This window comes from Schistocerca cancellata, chromosome 10 (assembly GCF_023864275.1).
Source record: "Schistocerca cancellata isolate TAMUIC-IGC-003103 chromosome 10, iqSchCanc2.1, whole genome shotgun sequence".
In the NCBI taxonomy this organism is placed as follows: domain Eukaryota; kingdom Metazoa; phylum Arthropoda; class Insecta; order Orthoptera; family Acrididae; genus Schistocerca; species Schistocerca cancellata.
This window is the reverse complement of record NC_064635.1, coordinates 38,013,003-38,039,550: the sequence shown is the minus strand read 5'-3', so window position 1 is coordinate 38,039,550 and position 26,548 is coordinate 38,013,003. Positions and strand designations below refer to the sequence as shown.

Here is a 26,548-nt window from a genome sequence, read left to right as displayed (position 1 = left end):
CTCAAACTGACCCACACAGAGTTATATCTGCAGCTCAATAGCTGTCATCACTCAGCAAAGTGCAGTAGCGTGTGACGCTCCGTGCTACATAGAGGGCAAGCGGTCTCAGATTCCGACACCCTGCCAGGTAAGCTGTAACACTTACAAACAGAAGAACAGTGTTCGGAATTAATAGTTTTTCTGATATACATGTAGGGTGACTCAGCTACCAAAAATGGTTCAAATGGCTCTGAGCACTATGGGACTTAACTGCTGAGGTCATCAGTCCCCTAGAACTTAGAACTACTTAAACCTAACTAATCTAAGGACATCACACACATCCATGCCCGAGGCAGGATTCGAACCTGCGACCGCAGCGGTCGCGCGGTTCCAGACTGTAGCGCCTAGAACCGCTCGGCCACAACGGCCGGCGACTCAGCTACCCCTACGGACTACGTGTTAAGCAACCAGCATTGTTATATTTGACCTTTAGAAACCACTCTTAACATTTTCATATTCTCTGCCACCCTGCGTACAAGCTACTAGTCCTACAGAAAAAATGAGCAGGACTTTTTGTAGGAAACTTAATGTGGTTAAGTTTTATACTGGGATATGTTTTCGCTGGAGGCGGTCTTTTTCGAATTAAACAAGGATACCGAACAAAAGTGACCTTCGAACGCCTCCACACTCACCCTTCGCCAGTCAATATTTCTAATATGTTGCCGGCCGAGGTGGCCGAGCGGTTCTAGGCGCTACAGTCTGGAACCGCGCTGCCGCAACAGTCGCAGGTTCGAATCCTGCCTTGGGCATGGATGTGTGTGATGTCCTTAGGTTGGTTAGGTTTAAATAGTTCTAATTTCTAGGGGACTGATGACCTCAGAAGTTAAGTCCCATAGTGCTCAGAGCCATTTGAACCAATCTATTATGTTACCCATGGCACTCCCTACCACTGTACTAAAATCTCAGGCTTCAAAGAACTATTCCCGATATTCGACCTTCTTCGGTCGCTATAGATTACGCTCTTACACCACCAGCATAATCGGCCATTTCGTTGACATTATTAATTTAAGCGTGCCAGTGATGGTAACTAAATATCCGACTTTTGCAAACGTCACGCTTAAACTAATTACGCTAGTAGTTGGATCCTTTACAAGCACAATACTTCCTTAGACAGAACGCCTGACGAACACAATGATGTAATTTTTCTTGAATAACTCGAGAACTACGGGCTCTAGCAAAAACGTATCCCAGTATAAATTTTAACTACATCAAATTTCCGATAAATATGTCCTGCTCATTTTTTCTGTAGGACCAACGGTTCACGCTAAGCGACCGAGAGAATATGAAAATCTCGCGCGTGGTTTTTGAACGCTGTATACAACATTGCAGACTGTATAAAGCAACATTGGTAAAGTCAGCTGAATGACTCAGTACACGCAATGCATTGCGATCAATGCGAGTTCGATATAGGGACGTAAGTGGCGAGTTGGTGGCGGCCACTGCAGGGGCCTTCTCACCGTTTTTCGGCGACATGTTTTCAAGAATAGGAATAATCCTCAAGAAATACGACCGTAAGTGAGTTATTCGTCCATCGACAGAACTGAGGACTTGGTCGTGTTTCGCCCTAGACTATCTTGGTCTTAGGAAACGAGGCGCACATAAAATCCCAGGCCAGTGTGGGAATTTTACATTCGGCAGACATATGGCACCGTTCAAGAATGTTGTGTTGGTTACCAGCGACACACACGCCTGATAAATCAGCGGTAGCAAAGGAATCCCTTCAGCTCCCTGTCGGGGGCACTGCCAACGCTACTTTCGTCCAAACGGTGACTGCTTCACGGCACACGCAGGGTGACAATTGTTAAAATATATGAGGAAAAAAGTAAATTAGTTGCAAACTGCGGCGTGCACACACTTTATTCAACGTGTGACTGTCACCACAGATATTCGGATTTAGCCTATGACATCTTCGATGTGCCTCCCACCATTGGCGATGAGGTGGCGCAGATGAATAGTGCAATGCTGCATGATCCCTTGAAGCCTCGGAACATCGATAATGTGAAATGAAACTTTATGGGCATGAGCCTGAAACGTTCTTCTACTACGGAATACGGAAACAAATGGGAAGGAGTGGATACCTTTCGTTATCACTCGTTTTATTTGACAATCATATCAACAAATTCCTTTAAAACAAGTATATCTTAATCCTGATTACGTGAGGTAACAAGGATAGTAAGACACGAGAATTTAGTGAATCTGCTAGCAATGTCGTTTTATGAAACAAAGTCTATCTCATATATAAGAAAATTTTAAAACCACTGACAAATATGGGCCTGATGGCTTAAATTAAGACACACAAGGTTTCTGACTAGTCTTCGGACACTGAGGACTGATGTCCTCAAAAACATTTACCTAAATAACAACCCGCCAGAGATGGGCCAAATAAATAACAACCTGCCAGAGATGGGCCAAATAAATATCAGGATGAAGTTAATACCAGGGCACTTGTTTCACACTCAAGACTCAATCAATATCATTAAGGCTTACTAAGGTTTCAAACTTCGGCTACAAGGCCCAGTAACACAATTAGTCAGCGCAAAGTCTTACTGAGAGTAGCACAGCAACAACCTTTCACAATTGTGTGTTGCTCTTCAGACAAAGTTTAATAAATATAATAAACACCAAAGTAAACATAATTAGCGCCAGAATCAATTAGCGAGGAGTGACGCCAGGCGGAAGGAAAACTTAACTTGGAGAAGCCAAGGCGGAAGGCAGCAGACCCAGTTCACGAGCTTCGACCCGGAGTCACCTCCTGCTACCCAGGATTTCACAGCCCCGGTACCCATCGGCGGAAAGGTAGCGCTTACTCCAAACACCAGCGAGCGACCTGGAACATTCAACAAGCGGACAGAACAGGTCCGCAGGGACAATGTAAACAACCACCAAAAGATATTATATAACAGGTTAAATTATTCACTGATAAAACGGCACACTGCCTTTGTCCCACTACGAATGAACTACACAGGCTCAAAATGGCACTATGGGACTTGACTAACCTAAGGATGTCACACACATCCGTGCCCGAGACAGGATTCGTACCTGCGACCGTAGCGGACGCACGGTTCCAGACTGTAGCGCCTAGAACTTCTCGGCCACTCCGGCCGGCTACACAGGCAAGGTACAACCAACAGCGCAAATCTTATGAACAACCTTAAGGAGAATTGCCTGCTAGTAAGGTTTAAAAAAATACAATTACTAGCAAGGCCAGCGGGCACGCCAATCTTAGTCACAATTAAATTATGTGTATTCTTGTGCCCCACTGTTCAGTGCAAACCGTAACAAGCACAATGCTGAAAATTTAATTATAAGCTTTACTGGGGCTACTGCGCTAGGGTTACCAAACACTCGAATGCGATATATTTGATAAAAAGATTACGGTCTTGCAGCTGGCTACGTATTACATCAAACAACAATTTCTCACGGAGTGGAAAGGGCGTGCTCGTGCATTGTGTTAATGTTTAACACCTATCTTAAACACCATGAACTCTTCATAGCCACACTTTTACTTGCATGGCAACACGCATGCGCTTACAGTTACCAGAAGCGAGGTAGCAGCCCTCAACACCTTCACACACATGCCCTAAGCACAATCTCACTTAGCTTTTCGCTGGACGTCCGATATGGCTTGTGTCGGGTACAGCAGGTGGCAATAAGGCAGCGGGCGACCGTAGACAGCCGTGTCCGGAACTACACTACTGGCCATTAAAATTGCTACACCAAGAAGAAATGCAGATGATATACAGGTATTCATTGGATAAATATATTATACTAGAACTGACATGTGATTACATTTTAACGCAGTTTGAGTGCATAGATGCTGAGAAGTCAGTACCCAGAACAACCACCTCTGGACGTAATAACGGCCTTGATACGCCTGGGCATTGAGTCAAACAGAGCTTGGATGGCGTGTACAGGTACAGCTGCACATGCAGCTTCAACACGATGCCACAGTTCATCAACAGTAGTGACTGGCGTATTGTGACGAGCCAGTTGTTCGGCCACCATTGACCAGACGTTTTCAATTGGTCAGAGATGTGGAGATGGCCAGGGCAGCAGTCGAACATTTTCTGTATCCAGAAAGGCCCGTACAGGACCTGCAACATGTGGTCCTGCATTATCCTGCTGAAATGTAGGATTCCGCAAGGATCGAATGAAGGTAAAGCCACGGGTCGTAACACATCTGAAATGTAACGTCCACTGTTCAGTCAATGCGAACAAGAGGTGACCGAGACGTGTAACCAATGGCACCCCATACCATCACGCCGGCTGATACGCCAGTATGGCGATGACGAATACACGCTTCCAATGTGCACTCACCTTGATGTCGCCAAACACGGATGCGACCATCATGGTGCCGTAAACATAACCTGGATTCATCCGAAAAAATACCGTAGTCCCATTCCTGCACTCAGGTTCGCCGTTGAGTACACCATCGCAGGCGCTCCTGTCTGTGACGCAGCGTCAAGGGTAACAGCAGCCATGGTCTCCGAGCTGATAGTCCACGCTGCTGCAAACGTCGTCGAACTGTTCGTGCAGATGGTTGTTGTCTTGCAAACGTCCCCATGTGTTGACTCAGGAATCGAGACGTGGCTGCACGATCCGTTACAACCATGCGGATAAGATGCCTGTCATCTCGACTGCTACTGATACGAGGCCGTTGGGATCCAGCACGGCGTTCCGTATTACCTTCCTGATCCCACCGATTCCGTATTCTGCTAACAGTCATTGGATCTCTACCAACGCGAGCAGCAATGTCGCGATACGATAAACCGCAATCGCGATAGGCTACAATCCGACCTTTATCAAAGTCGGAAACGTGATGGTAAGCATTTCTCCTCCTTACACGAGGCATGACAACAACGTTTCACCAGGCAACGCCGGTCAACTGCTGTTTGTGTATGAGAAATCTGTTGGAAACTTTCCTCATGTCCGCACGTTGTAGGTGTCGCCACCGGCGCCAAACTTGTGTGAATGCTCTGAAAAGCTGATCATTTGCATATCACAGCATCTACTTCCCGTCGGTTAAATTTCTTCTGTAGCACGTCATCGTCGTGGTGTAACAATTTTAATGGCCAGTCGTGTAGTTTCTCCGTATTTTGGCCTATCATGTTTCACACAAATTAATTCTGTCATGAAGTATGCATGACCACTTATAACTGACATTTACTTTGTAAAATCGCAATAAGATGAGTTTAAGCCTATTCGAAATTATTATACGCTACCTTGCAGAAAGATTGCTTCTGACTCCAATATTCAGACGTTGAAGTATATTTTTGAGCAGGCTGTGTGTAATTACCGATAACTGAATAAATAACCAGATGTGAATGATATGCGTTTGCTAGCTAAGGAGGTGAGTCAGACTGGAATCAGATCCATGTGGCGGATTAACCACTGGTGCTTCGGACAGTCGGAGGGTGGTTTTTACGAAGTTCACTACACTCTTTTAGGAATGGACTGGCGTGGTCCTCAGCCTCAGAGAAGTACAAATACAATTGGTTTATATACGATAACCTAGAGAACAAAGTTCACACGATTCACACATAGATGGCATACACGACTTCTCTCCCTTGAGCTAGCGGAGGACCGTAGTGGAAGAAATCAGTCATCCACAATTTCAAACAAAAAAAAAATGCGGAATTCGTCCCCTTACAATGGGATGAACCCTAGGAAAGAGAGTGAATGAATTTGTAAATTTCGTCACTTAAAGAAAGAAACAAAACATTTGTAGGCCCTTTACCAAATGATAGACGCCTTTTCCATTGTTAAAACATTTCACATTTTCCACCACCATTGTAGTCATTATAGTGTGAAACCTTATCACTGAAATAAGTTCCAAGTTTCACAGATCACATTCACAGTGAATCTTGTGATGTGGAACACGCTGGATGAACAAAAGTGTAATGGTGGGAGCGGGGAGATAGTGGTAAGGTGCTGGATCTAAATCACGTCTCACATTTTGCTTAAAATAATGTATTACACAGAAGTTTTAACTTCAGTATGCTACGTACTTCATATACCAATTTATGATGACATCGTGCTACAAGAAATAACAATTTAACAGTGCGATGGTGATCTACATGGAACCCATGTGAAACCACAAATTGTACACACTATAGCTCAGGAAAAGAATCTTTCAAGACTGACATTATTTTCATAGAGCTTAGATAACAACTACACAAGTTAAAGCCTGCGCTTTTACATAATTCAATCCCAGAAGAGTGAATTCATAGTTACCATATAAATTATTAAAATTTTTAAAAGGCGATATAGCAGAGTTCACTGCAATTAAAAGGATCAACAGTAATTATGTAGTTTCAGCTGGTGTACACCTTAAAATTTAAAGATTAAATACACAAATACCAAATAACGTAAATCTCACTCAGCCTTTTCTAACAGTACCTAGCTGTAGGAGCTGAGGCACCTATTTAAAAACAGTGGTAGTTCCAAGAAAACAGTAGGACAGCTTAGAATGTAACTGCTATTTTCTGTAACTAACACCAGATAATAATTAAGAATGACTACCATAACAAATGACAAATTAAAACGTGGATTATTTATCTGCAGAACGTACTAGGATACATGTCCTGTGAATATGGACGTCCCATCTCCTGTCGTTCCGTATGTTCTGTTTCCTTTCTGAACATGAATGTAAACTACTGGCCAATAAAATTGCTATACCACGAAGACGACGTGCTACAGACACGAAATTTGGCCGAAAGGAAGAGATGCTGTGATATGCAAATGATTAGCTACACAGAGCATTCACACAAGGTTGGCGCCGGTGGCGACATCTACAACGTGCTAACATGAGGAAAGTTTCCAACCGATTTCTCATACACAAACAGCAGCTGACCGGCGTTGCTGGTGAAACGTTGTTGTGATACCTCGTGTAAGGAGGAGAAATGCGTACCATCACGACTTTGATAAAGGTCGGATTGTAGCCTATCGCGATTGCGGTTTATCGTATCACGACATTGCTGCTCGCGTTGGTAGAGATCCAATGACTGTTAGCAGAATATGGAATCAGTGGGCTGAGGAGGGTAATACGGCACACCGTCTTGGATCCCAACGGCCTCGTATCACTAGTAGTCGAGATGACAGGCATCTTATCCGCATGGCTGTAACGGATCGTGCAGCCATGTCTCGATCCCTGCGTCAACAGATGGGGACGTTTGAAAGACAACAACCATCTGCACGAACAGTTCGACGACGTTTGCAACAGCTCGGAGACCATGGCTGCGGTTACCCGTGACGCTGCATCACAGTCAGGAGCGCCTACAATGGTGTACTCAACGACGAACCTGGGTGCACGAATGGCAAAACGTCATTTTTCAGATGAATCCACGTTCTGTTTACAGCATCATGATGGTCGCATCCGTGTTTGGCGACAACGCGGAGAACGCACATTGGAAGCGTGTATTCGTCATCGCCATACTGGCGTATCACCCGGCGTGATGGTATGGGGTGCCATTGGTTACACGTCTCGGTCACCTCTTGTTCGCATTGACGGCACTTTGAACAATGGACGTTACATTTCAGATGTGTTACGACCCGTGGCTCTGCCCTTCATTCGATCCCTGCGAAACCCTACATTTCAGCAGGATAATGCAGGACCACATGTTGTAGGTCCTGTACGGGCCTTTTTGGATACAGAAAATGTTCGACTGCTCCCCTGGCCAGCACATTCTCCAGGTCTCTCACCAACTGAAGACGTCTGGTCAATGTGTCCGAGCAACTGGCTCGTCACAATACGCCAGTCACTACTCTTGATGAACTGTGGTATCGTGTTGAAGCTGCATGGCCAGCTGTACCTGTACACGCCATCCAAGCTCTGTTTGACTCAATGCCCAGCGGTATCAAGGCCGTTATTACGGCCAGAGGTGGTTGTTCTGGATACTGATTTTTCAGGATCTATGCACCCAAATTGCGTGAAACTGTAATCACACGTGAGTTGTAGTATAATATATTTGTCCAATGAATACCCGTTTATCATCTGCATTTCTTCTTGGTGTAGCAATTTTAATGGCCAGTAGTGTAATATTAAGCAGGTAGATGCCCTACTGTCAAATGGCCGCTTGCTGTATTTTTAACGAAAAATCATTCATCAAGGTGGCTTTTACAGTACATTACCAAAGAAGAACATCTGGGTAGACATATCTGAAGCATAGGTTTTCTACCAGAAGCAACGAACAGAAAACATAATCGCTGGCACTTATACACTTTTTACGTGCAATAGCTGTTTGCTAGGATGTTAAAAAAACACAAGAAACTTGAGTTTAATACGTTCACATAAATGTAACTCGGCTTTCAGATGTAGCCAGGGTACTGAAAAGTAAAAGTAGCTTAAAAATTCTCACCGCTCCCTGGAGGACTCATTAGAACGAAACCACCAGTACCCATCTTAGCTCTCTAGACCAGCTGGAATTAGCACGGTGGCGGCAGGATACCAGAGTAAGAATAATTGATAAGACTCCCACAACAGTCTGTGACGACGTCACAAATTCATTACAGTGTCCACAAGAGTCGGCCCTACAGAATTTCAAATCTTCTGTCTGCTGGACTGATTAATTTTCATTTCCTTAATTTCATTAATTTCACATCCTTCTACCGGGGTTAAGAATCTTCATAGTAAAACATGACATTGTTGTTGTTGTTGTTGCTGTTGTTGTGGTCTTCAGTCCTCAGACTGGTCTGATGCAGCTCTCCATGCTACTCTATTCTGTGCAAGCTTCTTCATCTCCCAGTACTTACTGCAACCTACATCCTTCTGAATCTGCTTAGTGTATTCATCTCTTGGTCTCCCTCTACGATTTTTACCCTCTACGCTGTCCTCTAATGCTAAATTTGTGATCCCCTGATGTCTCAGAACATGTCGTACCGACCGGTCCCTCCTTCTTGTCAAGTTGTGCCACAAACTTCTCTTCTCCCCAATCCTATTCAATACCTCCTCATTAGTTATGTGTCTCAATTCCTAATCTAATTCCCTCAGCATCACCCGACTTAATTCGACTACATTCCATTTTCCTCGTTTTGCTTTTGTTGATGTTCATCTCATATCCTCTTTTCAAGACACTGTCCATTCCGTTCAACTGCTCTTCCAAGTCCTTTGCTGTCTCTGACAGAATTACAATGTCATCGGCGAACCTCAAAGTTTTTATTTCTTCTCCATGGATTTTAATACCTACTCCGAATTTTTCTTTTGTTTGCTTTACTGCTTGCTCAATATACAGATTGAATAACATTGGGGAGAGGCTACAACCCTGTCTCACTCCCTTCCAAGCTACTGCTTCCCTTTCATGCCCCTCGACTCTTATAACTGCCATCTGGTTTCTGTACAAATTGTAAATAGCCTTTCGCTCCCTGTGTTTTACCCCTGCCACCTTTAGAATTTGAAAGAGAGAATTCCAGTCAAAAGCTTTCTCTAAGTCTATAAATGCTAGAAACGTAGTTTTGCCTTTCCTTAATCTTAACATGACATTAGAGGAAAATATTTGTTTTGATGTCCCTTGCAGTCTCCCAGTGTTTGTCGATTTGAATAATTATCACCCTGTAATTAACCAACCATTTCCAGTTGTACCACATCACAGTAGTGGGTAAATTCCATAAGCGTATCATGTGCCATGCTATGAGAAGCACGCCATGCAATGCTATTCCTTTGGGTCGTGTCCCACCGTATTTTCCAGTTGACCTATGAGTCACCAATACATTGCGGATTCCGTAAGTATCCGCTCCACGGAATTCCAAAATTGCAAAGTCTTCTGCTCTTCAGGATCTTAATAGAACCCTTAAAGTGACAAGTACCTCTAGCAATGACATCTGACATGCTATTACACAAATAAGAGTCACTTTGCACACACTACAGCCAACTGCCCCGGCTGCACACGAAGAGAATCCAACGGCAAAGCGTAAGAGCCCAAGTAGCCTCGCGCTCGCTCCACGAGAAACTCTCTGGTGAGAACATTTCGACAAAACAGTCGAATTATGTCAGATGGTGCAGCGAAATCATTGCAAAAAAATTGATAAAAGTAAGCGGGACTGCTCAAAAAGATCTGTCAGACATTTTATTTCGGTGGGTGGATTCTCAAGCTGAGTATTGCAGCCCTTTCTTTGTCAAATTTGGATGCTTTAGAGGCAATTACAGTTCACTTTTTCCTTTAAATATTGTACCTATACATAGGTGGTAAGGCACTTACGAGGTGCATTCACGTTCTAAGGCCTCCGATTTTTTTCTCCGGACTGGAAAGAGATTGTCAATACGTCCCAGAGATGGCAGGACCGTACGGCAGATGGAATTTTACCGCCAGCGGCGAGAATGAGAACTGTTTTAAATACTTAAAATGTCGACGTTTTCCTCACTTGAACAGCGTGCAATCATTCGTTTTCTGAATTTGCGTGGTGTGAAACCAATTGAAATTCATCGACAGTTGAAGGAGACATGTGGTGATGGAGTTATGGATGCGTCGAAAGTGCGTTCGAGGGTGCGACACTTTAATGAAGGCAGAACATCGTGTGACAACAAACCGAAACAACCTCGGGCTCGCACAAGTCGGTCTGACGACATGATCGAGAAAGTGGAGAGAATTGTTTTGGGGGATCGCCGAATGACTGTTGAACAGATCGCCTCCAGAGTTGGCATTTCTGTGGGTTCTGTGCACACAATCCTGCTTGATGACCTGAAAATGCGAAAAGTGGCATCCAGGTGGGTGCCACGAATGCTGATGGACGACCACACGGCTGCCCGTGTGGCATGTTGCCAAGCAATGTTGACGCGCAACGACAGCATGAATGGGACTTTCTTTTCGTCGGCTGTGACAATTGATGAGACGTAGATGCCATTTTTCAATCCAGAAATAAAGCGCCAGTCAGCTCAATGGAAGGACACAGATTCACCGCCACCAAAAAAGTTTTGGGTAACCGCCAGTGCTGAAAAAATGATGGTGTCCATGTTCTGGGACAGCGAGGGCGTAATCCTTACCCATTGCGTTCCAGAGGGCACTACGGTAACAGGTGCATCCTACGAAAATGTTTTGAAGAACAAATTCCTTACTGCACTGCAACAAAAACGTCCGGGAAGGGCTGTGCGTGTGCTGTTTCACCAAGACAACGCACCCACACATCGAGCTAACGTTACGCAACAGTTTCTTCGTGATAACAACTTTAAGTGATTCCTCATGCTCCCTACTCACCTGACCTGGCTCCTAGTGACTTTTGGCTTTTTCCAACAATGAAAGACACTCTCCGTGGCTGCACATTCGCCAGCCGTGCTGCCATGGCCTCAGTGATTTTCTAGTGGTCAAAACAGACTCCTAAAGAAGCCTTCGCCGCTGCCATGGAATCATGGCGTCAGCGTTGTGAAAAATGTGTACGTCTGCAGGGCGATTACGTCGAGAAGTAACGCCAGTTTCATCGATTTCGGGTGAGTAGTTAATTAGAAAAAAATCGGAGGTCTTAGAACTTGAATGCACCTCGTATTTTCACAAAGGTCGTACCACTCATCCAGTTAAATACGAGTAAATAGACCGGTAACAATGAGGAAGTTACACGATCCACTGTTCAGCTAAAGGTGTTGAGTGCTATGCAGTGTAATCAGTGTTGCCAGCCACCTCTCTTACGCATATGGCCATTAACTTCTGAATGTGCTTCAAACATCGGTATGGAATGTGACCATCATCCTTTCGTTACAGAACAACTTCTCTGTCAGCAAACCAAAGACTTTTGCAGAGATGGTAGTTCCAGACCAGTGCTGTTGTGGGTGCTCGCTCAGGAAGGGCACCATCATCATTGCCGTCTTGTGTATGGTGAGTACAAGAGGAAAAAAAGGATTGACGGTAATTAAAGTGTGGCACCTTTCTTGCATTGACAGATTTACCTGGGGGTCTGTACATCACTAATGATCACTTCTCCAATTTCACCCCCTATTTTTAAAAAGTCATCAGCCTTTCCAATGGTTTAATTCTGATCCATTTCTTTCTATCTTGTGCTAACCTTTTCGTCCCTACCTAGTTACTACACCTAGTATACTCATAACATATCTTGCATGAATTAACCTTGGTCTACGCACCTAATATTTTCCCCCATACTACCCTCCCAAGCGCATGGTAAACTATTCCTACATGCCATAACTGATCATTGATGATATCACACTAACCTGTCCATTCTTCTACAGGGTGAGTCACAGCCACCGAGATTAACTAAGTATGAAAAGTTTGTGGGAAAAATGTTACATGTGACAACGGGGGCCTAAATATGACGCTGGTTTTGGTTGCTAGGTGGTGTCGCTTGAGGGATATGAAGGTCAACTTTTTTTTTATCTGATGCAATAGTTTGGTACTTATTTTCTGATAGAGGCTATCGAGATGAATCCAATGATGCTCAACAGTAAGGTCTTTGAAGGTCAACGACGATCACAAATGTGGGATGAACGTCCATTTACAGAAGGTGTTCGAAGTGATGAGCATTGGTATCAATGCAGTGCTGCAATCTTATCATCATGGATTGAGTGGTATTCCTTATCACTTCGGCACTTGTCGAAGTACATGCTCTGACAAATCTCTCTAGCATATCTTCATCTGTAGTTGGAACGTCTTTATAAACAATGTCTTTTACGAATCACCACAAGAAAAAATCCAGAGACGTCATGTCTGGCGAACGAGCTAACCACGACACACCTCCTCCGCATCCAGTCCAACGATTTGGGAATTGTCTCTGCACCTCATTGCTAGCCATCAGCGAAAAATGAGCCGGTCACCCATCGGGTTGATACCACATTCTGTTCCTTGTTCCTAAAGGTATTTCTTCCAATCACAGAACTAATGTTTCTTGCAGGAATATGGTGTACTTCCTACCATTAAGATTTCCTTCGATGGAATCCCCATAACTCTGTCCTCCAAAATCCCATACCATACACTTACCGACCACGGTTTTTGGTGTGCAACTTGCCTCAGTCCACATGGATTTTCAGTTGACAATAATGCGTGTTATGCAAATTAACATTTCCATGATTCGTGAATGTAGCTTCACAGTAAGTAAAATCAAATTAATAAATGTGTCATCCCAGTCAGCGGCTACATGGGTAGCGGAGTACGTGTGGAGAGCACATGTGGGTTTTTTAGGTTAGAGAATTACCTCCTTAGGCCCGACAAAACGCCTCCTGAGACGCGACAATGTAGCAGTAGGCAAAACGCAACAAGGAATGACAATATTAATACAGTAATAGTAAACTGCAGGAGTGTCTATAGAAAGGTCCCAGAACTGCTCTCATTAATAAACGGTCACAATGCCCACATAGTACCAGGGTCAGAAAGTTGGCTGAAACCTGATGTAAAAAGTAATGAAATTCTGAACTCAGATTGGAATATATACCGCAGAGACAGGCTGGACAGGGAAGGAGGAAGCGTGTTTATAGCGATAAGAAGTGCAAAAGTATCGAAGGAAATTGACGGAGGTCCAAAATGTGAAATAATTTGGGTGAAGGTCACGGTTAAAGCACGCTCAGACATGGTAATTGGATGTCTCTATAGGCCCCCCTGGCTCAGCAGCTGTTGTGGCTGAGCACCTCAAGGAAAAGTTGGAAAATATTTCGAGTAGATTTCCCGACCATGTTATAGTTTTGGGTGGAGATTTTAATTTACCAGATATAGACTGGGAGACTCAAACGTTTATAACGGGCGGCAGGGACAAGGAAATCAGTGAAAATTTTTTAAGTGCATTATCTGGAAACTACCTTGAGCAGTTAAACAGAGAACCGACTCGTGGCGATAACATATTAGACCTTCTGCTGACAAACAGACCCAAACTATTAGAAACAGTTAACGCACAACAGGGAATCAGTGATCATAAAGCCGCTACAGCATCGGTGATTGCAGCCATAAATAGAAATATTAAAAAAGGTAGGAAGATTTTTCTGTTTAGCAAAAGTGACAAAAAGCAGATTTCAGAGTACTTGACGGCTCAACACAGGTTTTGTCTCAAGTACATATAGTGTTTAGAATCAGTGGACAAAGTTCAAAACTATCGTACAATATGCATTAGATGAGTATGTGCCAAGCAAGATCGTAAGAGATGGAAAAGAGCCACCGTGGTACAACAACCGAATTAGAAAACTGCTACGGAAGCAAATGGAACTTCACAGCAAACATAAACATAGCCAAAGAAAGCCTTGCGGACAAACAAAAATTACACGAAGCGAAATGTAGTGTGAGGAGGGCTATGCGAGAGGTGTTCAACGAATTCGAAAGTAAAGTTCTATGTACTGACTTGGCAGACACTCCTAAGAAATTTTGGTCTTATGTCAAAGCGGTAGGTGGATCAAAACAAAATATCCAGACACTCTGTGACGAAAATGGTACTGAAATAGAGAATGACAGACTAAAGGCCGAAAAACTAAATTTATTTTTCCAAAGCTGTTTCACAGAGGAAGACTGCACTGTAGTTCCTTCTCTAGATTATCGCACAGATGACAAAATGGTAGATACCGAAATAGATTACAGAAGGATAGAAAAACAATTGAAACCGCTGAAAAGAGGAAAGGCCGCTGGACCTGATGGGATACCAGTTCGATTTTACACAGAGTACGCGAAGGAACTTCTCCTCTTCTTGCAGCGGTGTACCATAGGTCTCTAGAAGAGCATAGCGTTCCAAAAGATTGGAAAAGGGCACAGGTCATCCCCGTTTTCAAGAAGGGACGTCGAACAGATGTGCATAACTATAGACCTATATTCCTAACGTCGATTAGTTGTAGAGTTTTGGAACCCGTAATATGTTGGATTTTAATGACTTTTCTGCATACTAGAAATCTACTCTGTAGGAATCAGCATGGGTTTCGAAAAAGACGATCGTGTGAAACCCAGCTCTTGCTATTCGTCCACGAGACTCAAAGGATCATAGAAAAGGGTTCCCAGGTAGATGCCGTGTTTCTTGACTTCCGCAAGGCGTTTGATACAGATCCCCACAGTCATTTAATGAACAAAGTAAGAGCATATGGACTATCAGACCAATTGTGTGATTGGATTGAAGAGTTCCTAGATAACAGCACGTCATTCTCAATGGAGAGAAGTCTTCCGAAGTAAGAGTGATTTCAGGTGTGCCGCAGGGGAGTGTCGTGGGACCGTTGCTATTCGCAATATATATAAATGGCCTTGTGGATAAAATCGGAAGTTCACTGAGGCTTTTTGCGGATGATGCTGTAGTATATCGAGAGGTTGTAACAATGGAAAATTGTACTGAAATGCAGGAGGATCTGCAACGAATTGACGCATGGTGCAGGGAATGGCAATTGAATCTCAATGTAGACAAGTGCAATGTGCTGCGAATACATAGAAAGAAAGATCCTTTATCATTTAGCTACAATATAGCAGGTCAGCAACTGGAAGCAGTTAATTCCAGTAGCTGTGCGGTTCTAGGCGCTACAGTCTGGAACCGCGTGACCGCTACGGTCGCAGGTTCGAATCCTGCCTCGGGCATGGATGTGTGTGATGTCCTTAGGTTAGTTAGGTTTAAGTAGTTCTAAGTTCTAGGGGACTGATGACCACAGATGTTAAGTCCCATAGTGCTCAGAGCCATTTTTTTAGTTAATTCCATAAATTATCTGAGAGTAGGCATTAGGAATGATTTAAAATGGAATGACCATATAAAATCAACGGTACAGCAGATGACAGACTGAGATTCATTGGAAGAATTCTAAGGAAATGCAGTTAGAAAACAAAGGAAGTAGATTACAGTACGCTTGCTCACCCACTGCTTGAACACTGCTGACCGGTGTGGGATCCGTACCAGTTAGGGTTGATAGAAGAGAGAAAGAAGATGCAACGGAGTGCAGCGCGCTTCGTTACAGGATCATTTAGTAATCGTGAAAGCGTTACGGAGATGATAAACTCCAGTGGAAGGCTCTGCAAGAGAGACGCTCAGTAGCTCGGTACGGGCTTTTGTTGAAGTTTCGAGAACATACCTTCACCGAGGAGTGAAGCAATATATTGCTCCCTCCTACGCACATCTCGCGAAGAGATCATGAGGATAAAATCAGAGAGATTAGAGCCCAAATAGAGGCATACTGACAATCTTCCTTTCCACGAATAGTACGAGACTGGAATACAAGGGAGAACCTATAGAGGTACCCAAAGTACCCTCCGCCACATACCGTCAGGGGGCTTGCGGAGTATGGATGTAGATGGACAGCTAAATGCTCCTATAAAGGTTCCATTTTGACGTATTGGATCACAGAACCCTAAAAATTCTACTGCGTAATGGTTGCCTACAATAGCGCCAACACTGAGGCACTGCCATAGAAACGTAAACTAAATCGAATTCTGTGATTGGTTGTAGAAGGTGTGCAAAGTTATCACTGAGCCTGTAACCTCCCCCTCACTTATCGACCTTAATGACAGTGAAAAATTAAACCGCGTGTACCTAATGGAAATTTGGGAAAAGCAATCGTCACCGAAGTTAATCTGTCGGTAAAGAGGGAGGAAAGGGTTACATCTAAATGAAAGGAAAAATGCAAATGAAACTGGTGGAAATTAATTTTGAAAAGGGGTAAAGTTAATAAAGAAAGTAAATGTGCGGTCGTCACGTTAACAATTAATTGGCGCTAATTAGATATTTGAGATTTGGGGGAAATTACGGTCGCCAGTCCTCAGGAGTATTACTATAGTAACTGAAAAAGAAAGGTTATTACACATATAATTAGCACTAGAAGCGTGGCAACTGAAGGTTGACACGTGCAGTGTGAAAACTGAAAGTTTGTCAGAAGTAATAAATTTCGCTACACACTGACTTAATTTAGCAAAAGAATTAATAAAACAGGAAAATCGAAAGTTCTGAAGCACATCGAAATTCAGTAAAATACGGTTAGTCTTGGACTACCTCAACAATCATTTCAAAAGCTACTTGAATCTACGCAATTTAGAAATGAGAGATTTAACTTTGAACTTGAATTAAATGATTCTGAACAATTAACAGTAGTAAAATTTAGTACGTACCAAGCTGAGCTGCAGTCACAGGTAAGCTAAAATCTGGTAACAAAACTCGCACTCTTAATTTGTGCTTGTGTAATCTAAATATTGTAGCCAACTATGAATACTTTAACTGAACTTTGAACTTAAAGCAGTGAAATCGAATGATTCTGGCGTTTGAATTTCAAAGACACTCGGGTTCATTCCGGAAAAGGAAGGGACCCCAGCTTGGTAATGCAATTGGGACAGTGAGCAACAAACTTTCATGCTAAGTTGCTGTAATTTTGTGATGCAACAATTTTAAAAGTTTGAAAAGCTGAGGTCTGCCATACAGTTCTAAAACTTTATGTGCTTCCTGTCTTCCTTGTTGGTTGATTGAAGGTTTGAAGCCTTCGATCGAGGAGGTGGCGACAGTCACTCATTGTCGGCCGTCGCTGTTGCAGAAGCTGGATGTTGGCGCGCCTTCTTCTCGACACGGTCACCAGACGAAACGGGCTCTTGATGTCCGCCAGCTAATGCTTCCCGTCCGCGACACCATGTCAGAAACTATCATCGCAAGTCGAGCGCAATTACATGCTGCCCAACCCCGAAAGCGCGGCAACTCGCTGGAGCTTCACACAACACACCTGCTCCACTCGCTACTCCCGCCAGACTCCCTCTCTGCCCGCGCTCCACGCGCCAGAGTTAGCACTACCAAAGATCCTACACACTTTGATTCTCCACACGACCTATCGATGTAATCGTTCGATAGCAGTTTTCCCTAGGCAAGACCCAGCGTAAAAATACAAATAATATTTGCAAAACAACCAATTAAACATCGACATAAATGCATAAATATATATATATACAAACAGTAAAACAATTACAATATATAAAGAGACAGAAATGTCATATCTTGAGGTAACAAAACAAGGAAAAAAAATTATAGTACAATAGATGGAAATAGGAGGATATGCATTTCCGGCGTTACAAGCCCATCTTAAATATCAGGTATTTTCTTTCGCTGTGTGTACTGTAACTTCCCCATCACGTAAATAATGAGAGCTATCAAATTAAAACCAACGGCCTTGCCGCAGTGGTGACACCAGTTCCTTCAGATCACCGAAGTCAAGTGCTGTCGGGCTGTGCCAGCACTTGGATGGGTGACCATACGGTCTGCCGAGCGCTGTTGGCAAATGGCGTTCACTCAGCCCTTGTGATGCAAACAGAGAAGTAGCCGCTCCGGGCTCGGAAACTGACGTACGGCCAGGAGAGTGGTGTGCTGATGACATGCCCCCCCCCCCCCCCATGTCCGCATCCAGTGAGGCCTATGATATGAGGACGACGCGGCGGCCGGTCAGTACCGCTGGGCCTTCATGGCCTGTTCGAAAGTAGTTTAGTTAGGAAATTAATGCGACCCAGTCAATCATAGAAATACGAATTACGATATTATTGCACTAAAGGAAACAGTCGATCCAGGGAATGTTGATTTTTATAGTCATTAAGCCCATTGATTGGTATGCAAACGTACATCAAATGACTATAGATTTTTGTCTGTGATGACCATCTTTAGACCTGCACAACGGTGTCAACAGTCTCATCAGTCGGTGTTTCTCAACATGCTGGGTCTCGTATTATACACCACCATACAGCGAGACCTTCAGAGGTGGTCGAGATTGCTGTACACACTGGTACCTCTTAATACCCAGTAACACGTCCTCTCGCAGTGATGCATGCCAGTATTCCTCGTGGCATTCTAGCCACAAGTTCATCAAGGCACTGTTGGTGCACGTTGTCCCACTCCTCACCGGCGATACGACGTAGATCCCTCAGAGTGGTTGGTGGGTCACGTCGTCCATAAACAGCCCTTTTCAATCTACCCCAGGCATGTTCGATAGGGTTCATGTCTGGAGAATATTCAGGCCACTCTGGTCGAGTGATGTCGTTATCCTGAAGGAAGTCATCAACAAATGTGCACGACGGTGGTGCGAATTATCGTCCATGAAGAAGAATGCCTCGCCAACATGCTGCCGATATGGTTGCGCTATCGGTCGGAGGTTGACATTCACGTGGCGTACAGCCGCTACGGCACCTTCCATGACCACCAGCGGCGTACGTCGGCCCCACGTAATGGCACCCCAAAACAGCACGGGACCTCCACCCTGCTGCACTCGCTGGACAGTGTGTCTAAGGCGTTCATCCAGACCGGGTTGCCTCCAAACACGTCTCCGACGATTGTCTGGTTTAAGGCATATGCGACATTCATCGGTGAAGGAAACGTGATGCCAATCGTGGCGGTTCATTCGGCATGTTGTTAAGCCTATCTGTACCGCGCTGTATGGTGACGTGGGTGGAAAGATGGACCTCGCCATGGACGTCAGGAGTGAAGTTGGGCATCATGCAGCCTATTGCGCACAGTTTGAGTCGTAACACGACGTTCTGTGACTGCACGAAAAGCATTATTTAATATGATGGCGTTGCTGTCAGGGTTCCTCCGAGCCATAATCCGTAGGTAGCGGTCGTCCACTGCAGTAGTAGCCCTTGGGCAGCCTGAACAAAGCATGTCATAGACAGTTACTGTCTCACTATATCTCCATGTCCGAACAACATCGCTTTGGTTCACTCCAAGACGCCTGGACACTTCCCATGTTGAGAGCCCTTCCTGGCACCAAGTAACAATGCGGACCCGATCGAACCGAGGTATTGACCGTCTAGGCATGGTTGAACTCCAACACGAGCCGTGTACCTCCTTCCTGGTGGAATAACTGGAACTGATCGGCTGTCGGACGCCCCCCCCCCCCTCCCCGTGTAATAGGCGCTGCTCATGTATGGTTGTTTACATCTTTGGGTGGATTTAGTGACATCTCTGAACAGTCAAAGGAAGGGACTGGTTTTGTAATACAATATCCACAGTCAATGTCAATCTCCAGAAGGAACGGGGGTACCGGGGTGTTGCAGAACTTTTTTTGGTGTGCGTAGTTATTATATGTAGGCGTCTTGGCTGCATTCCTCACCTGCTTTTAATTAAATCACCGTTTTGGGATATGTTTCTTTCTTTAATTAATGGGCATAAGTCATTAAAGTCAATGTCATAGAAAGCTATCAATCAGTAAATACTGGATTGCACAGGAATTTTAGTTACTGAGCTACAGATTGATGTTATCTCCATACGTTAAAACATTCCACAGCATTCTGGCTAGTATCTGAATGGCATCGATGCGTATAAGGCGCGAATGGCGTCCTGTGGTGCAGCCGTCCACACTGCATTCCTCTGGTTCTAAAGTTCATCTGCGGTGGTTGGCAGTGGGTCACAGCACTGCACCCATTGTGCCACCGTATCCCACACATTTTCGGTTAGCGACAAGTCTGGTGAGCTGGCATGGCAGGGCGAAAGGCTAACATCCTGCGACACCAAGAAGGCGCGCAGTATAATGTGGTCGTGCATTGTCTTGCTGAAAAATGGCGTCTGGGTTGTTGTGTAGGAAGGGTATGGCTAGAGGTAGCATGATGTCATTCACGTAGTTTACACTTGTTGTGGTGCCCTGGACGTGCTCCAACTGTGGTTTGTGCTTGTACCCAAAAGCACTCCACACCATCAGCCCTTGGGCTGGCGCTGTATGTCTTGTGCGAATGCAGTCTCTGTAACGCCGCTCCCCATGTCAGTGGCGAACTAAAATGTGGCGATCATTTTTCAAGCAAATAGAACTTGGATTCGTCCGAAAACACCATCTGATGTCATTCCTTTCCCCCAATGACGTCGTTCCGTGCTCCATTGCCGTCTAGCATATTTCTTCACAGTCGTCAGAGGTAGGCGGGGAAGTGGACGACGCGCAAGTAACCCAACCCATGCTGTAATAAACTGCGATGGACTGTCACCCCTGACAGTGTACGACTTTCTACACTGTTCCACAGTTAGGCGAGAGCCGAGGGGAACCCAGACTGGTCCTGCGGTCCTGCAATGCCATTCGGTTGAGGTGTCGATCTTCTCTACGGAGGGGGAGGGGGAGGGGGGAGATGTGCTGGGTGTTGTGACCTGACCCGTCTCGCCGTCTAATACGGCATTCTGTCAATCACCGTACACACACCCGTTGCACTGCCAAAACACTTCATCTTGTAAGAGCAGCCATTTATCCTGATGGATGCATCATATTCCCTCGTGCCAATAATATTCCCTCTTTAAAACTGACTGATTTGACGTTGCAGTTCGCGTATACGCCAGCGAGGCATCCTGCACGTCTGTTCAACTCACACTGATCCATTACGTTCGGATTATAGCGACCAAGCGAGACGCAGGAACGTTTTGCAACTAGGTGGTGTTGCTCCGCAATATCGATGTTGACCTTGGACCCGTTGGCCGACATGCCTGAAATGCCAATCGTGTCTGCAGAACGTACTAGGGTACATGTTCTGTGATTATGTACGTCCTGTTTGTAGTCGTTCCAGGTGTTCTGTTTCTTTTCTGAACAGGAATGTATGTTGTTGTTATTGTTGTTGTGGTCTTCAGTCCAGAGACTGGTTTGATGCAGCTCTCCATGCTACTCTATCCTGTGCAAGCTTCATCTCCCAGTACCTACTGCAACCTACATCCTTCTGAATCTGCTTAGTGTATTCATCTTTTGATCTCCCTCTACGATTTTTACCCTCCACGCTGCCCTCCAGTTCTAAATTGGCGATCCCTTGATGCCTCAGAATATGCCCTACCAACCGATCCCTTCTTCTAGTCAAGTTGTGCCAGAAACTCCTCTTCTCCACAATTCTGTTCAATACCTCCTCATTAGTTATGTGATCTACCCATCTAATCTTCAGCATTCTTCTGTAGCACCACATTTCGAAAGCTTCTGTTCGCTTCTTGTACAAACTGTTTATCGTCCACGTTTCACTTCCATACATGGCTACACTCCATACAAATACTTTCAGAAACGGCTTCCTGACACTTAAATCTACACTCGATGTTAACAAATTTCTGTTCGTCAGAAACGCTTTCCTTGCCATTGCCGGTCTACATTTTATATCCTCTCTACTTCGACCATCATCAGTTATTTTGCTCCCCAAATAGCAAGACTCATTTTCTACTTTAAGCGTCTCATTTCCTAATCTAATTCCCTCAGCATCACCCGGTTTAATTAGACTACCTTCCATTATCCTCGTTTCACTTTTGTTGATGTTCATCTTATATCCTCCTTTCAAGACACTGTCCATTCCGTTCAGCTGCTCTTCCGGGTCCTTCGCTGTCTCTGACAGAATTACAATGTCATCGGCGAAACTTAAAGTTTTTGTTTCTTCTCCACGGATTTTAATACCTACTCTTAATTTTTTTTCTTTTGTTTCCTTTACTGCTTACTCAATATACAGATTGAATAACATCGGGGAGAGGGTACAACCCTGTCTCACTCCCTTCCCAACCACTGCTTCCCTTTCATGCCCCTCGACTCTTATATCTGTATGTCATTGTAATATAGCAAGCATAACCAGGAACCAGTTGAATGGAGATGTATCTTTTTTTTCAGGTTTGGTGCCTGTTTCAATTAGCAATAATAGCGTACAGTTTGCACAACACCCTTGAGTACTTCAGCGGTGATGTAAACATGGAAACGTCAGGTAAGAATGAACGCTTAACACATTTTTTGCTGTAAAAAAAACAATTTTTCCAAAAGACCATAGAAACTAGTCAATGTTTACTTCATCTAGCAGTTTAAATTTATCAAGGTTTTGAAAACATAAATCTAACTAAAAGTACTTGTTATTACAATATTTTTAAAAGCTTACATTCGCGCACTGTTAGTCACGAAAGGAAGGAAGAACGAAGATTGGGTTTAACAATCCCGTCAACATCGAGGTCATTAGAGATGGAGCACAAGCAGAGATTATGTCGAGTGTAACAGTTGTGGTACTAAATGTAACACTTCTGTCACCAAATGTAACTGGGTTTTCTCTTTTGATGCTGTCAATTGTCAGGATGAGCATTCTCAAGCATTCTGTCATGGTGAAAATATTAAATAAATAAACTTTTCTCTCTTAACAACATGTGGGCAGGGTGGGTTCTTCCTTGGCTCGGGTATGAGGTAGAATGAAACAGCATTTTTACAAAAGTTAACTTTTATTGGAAGTTTCGTACAACTGTATCTTACTGGGATGTTCTGGTTCGGAGAGCGGCAGCCGTGTCGTTTGCGTAGCCTTCCGCTGCGGCAGCGGCGGCGGCGGCGGCGGCGGCGTCTGATTACGCGTAGCGGTGTGTATCTCGTGTCGCCGTCTCGCCCAGCTGACCGGAGACGCGCAGCGCGAGGTGGCCCGTTTAATTATTGCGAGCGACGTCGTGCATCGGATGGTGATACCTTGAATGTGGCGTCCCAGTGTTTCTCTTCTCTAAGCGGCCGCGTGTGTTGTGCGTCGGCCAGCGGAGCGGCGCGGCGGGGGAAGGCCAGTGTCCCGGACTCGAACCACGGACTCCCGCTTGCCAGTCTTCGGCTGTCAGGTCTTCATCCCAGCTCACAGGTGACTGCTGATGTGAGGCCGTCTCCTTCCCGTCCTCACGAGTCATCCGGGTGCGTAAAATCAGACTTCAAATACCTTTTAACTTCTGTCTTCTGGCGCTGAGGCTGCTGCTTGCTATTCCATTACAGCGGCGGACTTGGTGCGTCTGTGCATGATGTAGTCTCTTCTTGCATGACGGTCTTCAGCACCGAAACTGACTTAGAACAACTGCTACGCTTCTTCACTTCTTCGTCTTCTTCGTCGCTCGTCTCCGTCTTCGTCTCCGTCTCCGTCTTCGTCTTCCGTCTTCGTCTTCATCTCTTGGGCCCACTGCGTCTCGCGTATTTATTCACTTCAGTTTACTGGAGGTGAATGACTTCACGGCCATTAGCCTTTTCTGTCACGTTGAAAAGATTCTCGAAGATTCTTCTTAACGTCGGTCATTGGCTCTTGGAATGTAGGCGAGGGCCTTTGCTCACATGCGACAACTGAGAAACACGTGAGCCGGTCATTGCCTCTTCTGTCACGTTGAAAAGCTTCTCGAAGAATCTTCTTAACGTCGGTCATTGGCTCTTGGGATGTAGGCGAGGGCCTTTGCTCACATGCGACAACTGAGAAACACGTGAGCCGGTCGGGCGATGCCCTGACGGCTGAATCGACAGCGCCCGCTTATGTGGAACTTGCTGACTTCACGGTCATTGTCTCTGCTGTTCTGCCCGCTGTTTGCCAGTATGTAACTCTCTAAACTAAACCAAGTTTTTCATTTATATTCTAATTTCTACTTCACTTTGATTTCACTAATTTATTTACTTAAGTACCACTCAACACGAGGATGGGGAAGGAAGGCGGCCAAGCAGTTTCAAGGAAACCATCCCGGAGTTTGCCTGAAGCGATTTAGGGGAATGACGGAAAACCTAAATCTGGATGGCCACGCGCGGGTTTCAACGCCGTTCTCCCGAATGCGAATCCAATGTGTTAGCTACTGCACCACCTCGATCGCTGTACGCAGTCTTACTCAGCTTGTGGGATAAGGATGAGTAGGGTGGCGGTTAAGACTGCACAACTTTTAATCTTTAGCAGTGATCACTATTAGAAGACACAGAGCTTGCACAATGACAACGTGTCACCTGCCATTGTCCGAACTGCACCCAACACAGTGAGTGCCGAAGCTGTTATTCTCTTATTTTTCTTCACAATCCTCTTCAATGACTATCTATCACAATCACTCAACACACACAGTTTTGACAGCGTTGTAACTTAGCGGTTGATATTTTAACACTTTCCCTTCTGGGCTAAAGTCTTCTACAAGTGTGTCTCTGAAACGTCTACCACTTCAGCTTCTTTGGTGACAAGGCACCCTCCATATGAATACCAACAGTGCGCCCACGTGTCAATTCACTTAGCCCCGATATAACGCTCTCACAGCTATACAGAAAACTGTTCTCGCCCCACTGACACTTGCAACGTATTGAGGCCGTTACACATGTGCCATTCGTGGTCAAGTATAACAGTTTCGCTAGCATTTGCGTTTATGTTCAGGCATGCATTTCTCGCGGCATCCCCATATTTTTATCCAACCCCTGTTGTCCTTAAAACAACTGCATGGTACATGTAGTTATCACATTTCTGGACAAGTGTTTTTCGGAAAAATGTATTTATCAGAACTGAAATTTCTTGGAAGTTATGCTGAAGTGACTAAACATTGACGTAATCAATTATAGTAAATGTTTTAATTTGGAAATAATATATTGCTATCATTTGTCAAATATTAGCCAACTGTTGTTAAAAGTGAGGGTGGCGGCAAGTTAGGGAATATAGTGGGGAGGACAAAATGCGACAGCCCCTAAAACGCATCCGCAAACAGTACACTTAACTCTGTGATTGACTCTCGTCTTCAGTGTGCGCGGCTTAACTCAACTGCAGAAATGATGATACACTTAGGTTCTCCATGCTGCTCCAAATTCTCGATACACTCTTTGAAATCAGCTTTGGCCCGGTAATTTTAAGTAAGAAAATCTTCTTTTATTTTTCAGAAATTATTTTAGAAGACTGAGCGTGACGGTTTCCCAACAGACACCGAAATCCTGCCCTGCCCTGCACTGTGCTGCCCACGCCGACACAGCCGCTGCGGTACAGACATACAGCAAGAATTAACGCATTTCGTATTATTGTTACATACTTGTCTTCTGACAAACTACCATTCAGTTTTTGTTGATTTAATGAATTTAGTGGTAAAATAAACAAAACGTTGCTCAAAGTTTCTCACAAGATCATGATTTTACAAATCCATTAACATTAAGATGTGTAATTGCGTAAAATTAATTACAATAAAACACCTATAAAAATACTGTTCTTTCGTGAATATTTTAGCCGTTTAGCAAATTCTCAGCGCTACAAATGTATTTCTGAAACTCATATGTTGTCACAGTGGATAGTTGCAATATGCGATCTAGGTACCATAAACTGTGGTTCAAAGAGGTATCGAAAGATTTGTTTCGTCCACTCCCATTCCGCCATATTTCAGTCCCCTCCCCCCACCCCCTTTTCCTGAGTATCGGACATACAATTTATGTTCAAGGCTTTGTCCGGCATGCAAAAGCAGAAATAAGCAGAGTCTGACGTCTTTTAAAGCTTGAGATAAAGGTGTCTTTGAGATATGGTTTTGCGAATCTATCTCCTGACTACTTTAATAGAGTTACTATCTATGCACAAATGAAATGCTACTAGCTGCAACGCAGATTCATTAGAAATATTGTTTCTGTACACCAGCAACTTAATAAATCGGTGTCACTGAGGCAATGGTTCCAATCATTAAAATGTTTCGTTAATATGTATTAGTGACTTCTTTTGTATTAACTGTTAAGTTATCCTTGGTGCCTCTCAGAACTCCTATCTTCCAAGTAGTCACCTGATCATATCCATAGCTGGAAAACGGCAAAACTTCACTATAATAATAATAATAATAATGTCGTGTGACGAGGGCCTCCCGTCGGGTAGACCGTTCGCCTGGTGCAAGTCTTTCGATTTGACGCCACTTCGGCGACTTGCGCGTCGATGGGGATGAAATGATGATGATTAGGACAACACGACACCCAGTCCCTGAGCGGAGA

At 44.4% G+C, this 26,548-nt stretch overlaps 1 long non-coding RNA gene across 1 annotated transcript; it reads left to right on the top strand.

Annotated features, from left to right (window-relative positions):
* LOC126106541 (uncharacterized) lies at positions 1-25,761 on the top strand. The gene is made up of 4 exons (XR_007523364.1): positions 1-127; positions 11,724-11,837; positions 22,475-22,565; positions 25,472-25,761. It is a non-coding gene; the product is annotated as an uncharacterized LOC126106541 (long non-coding RNA).
* Positions 25,762-26,548: the final 787 nt, after the last annotated feature.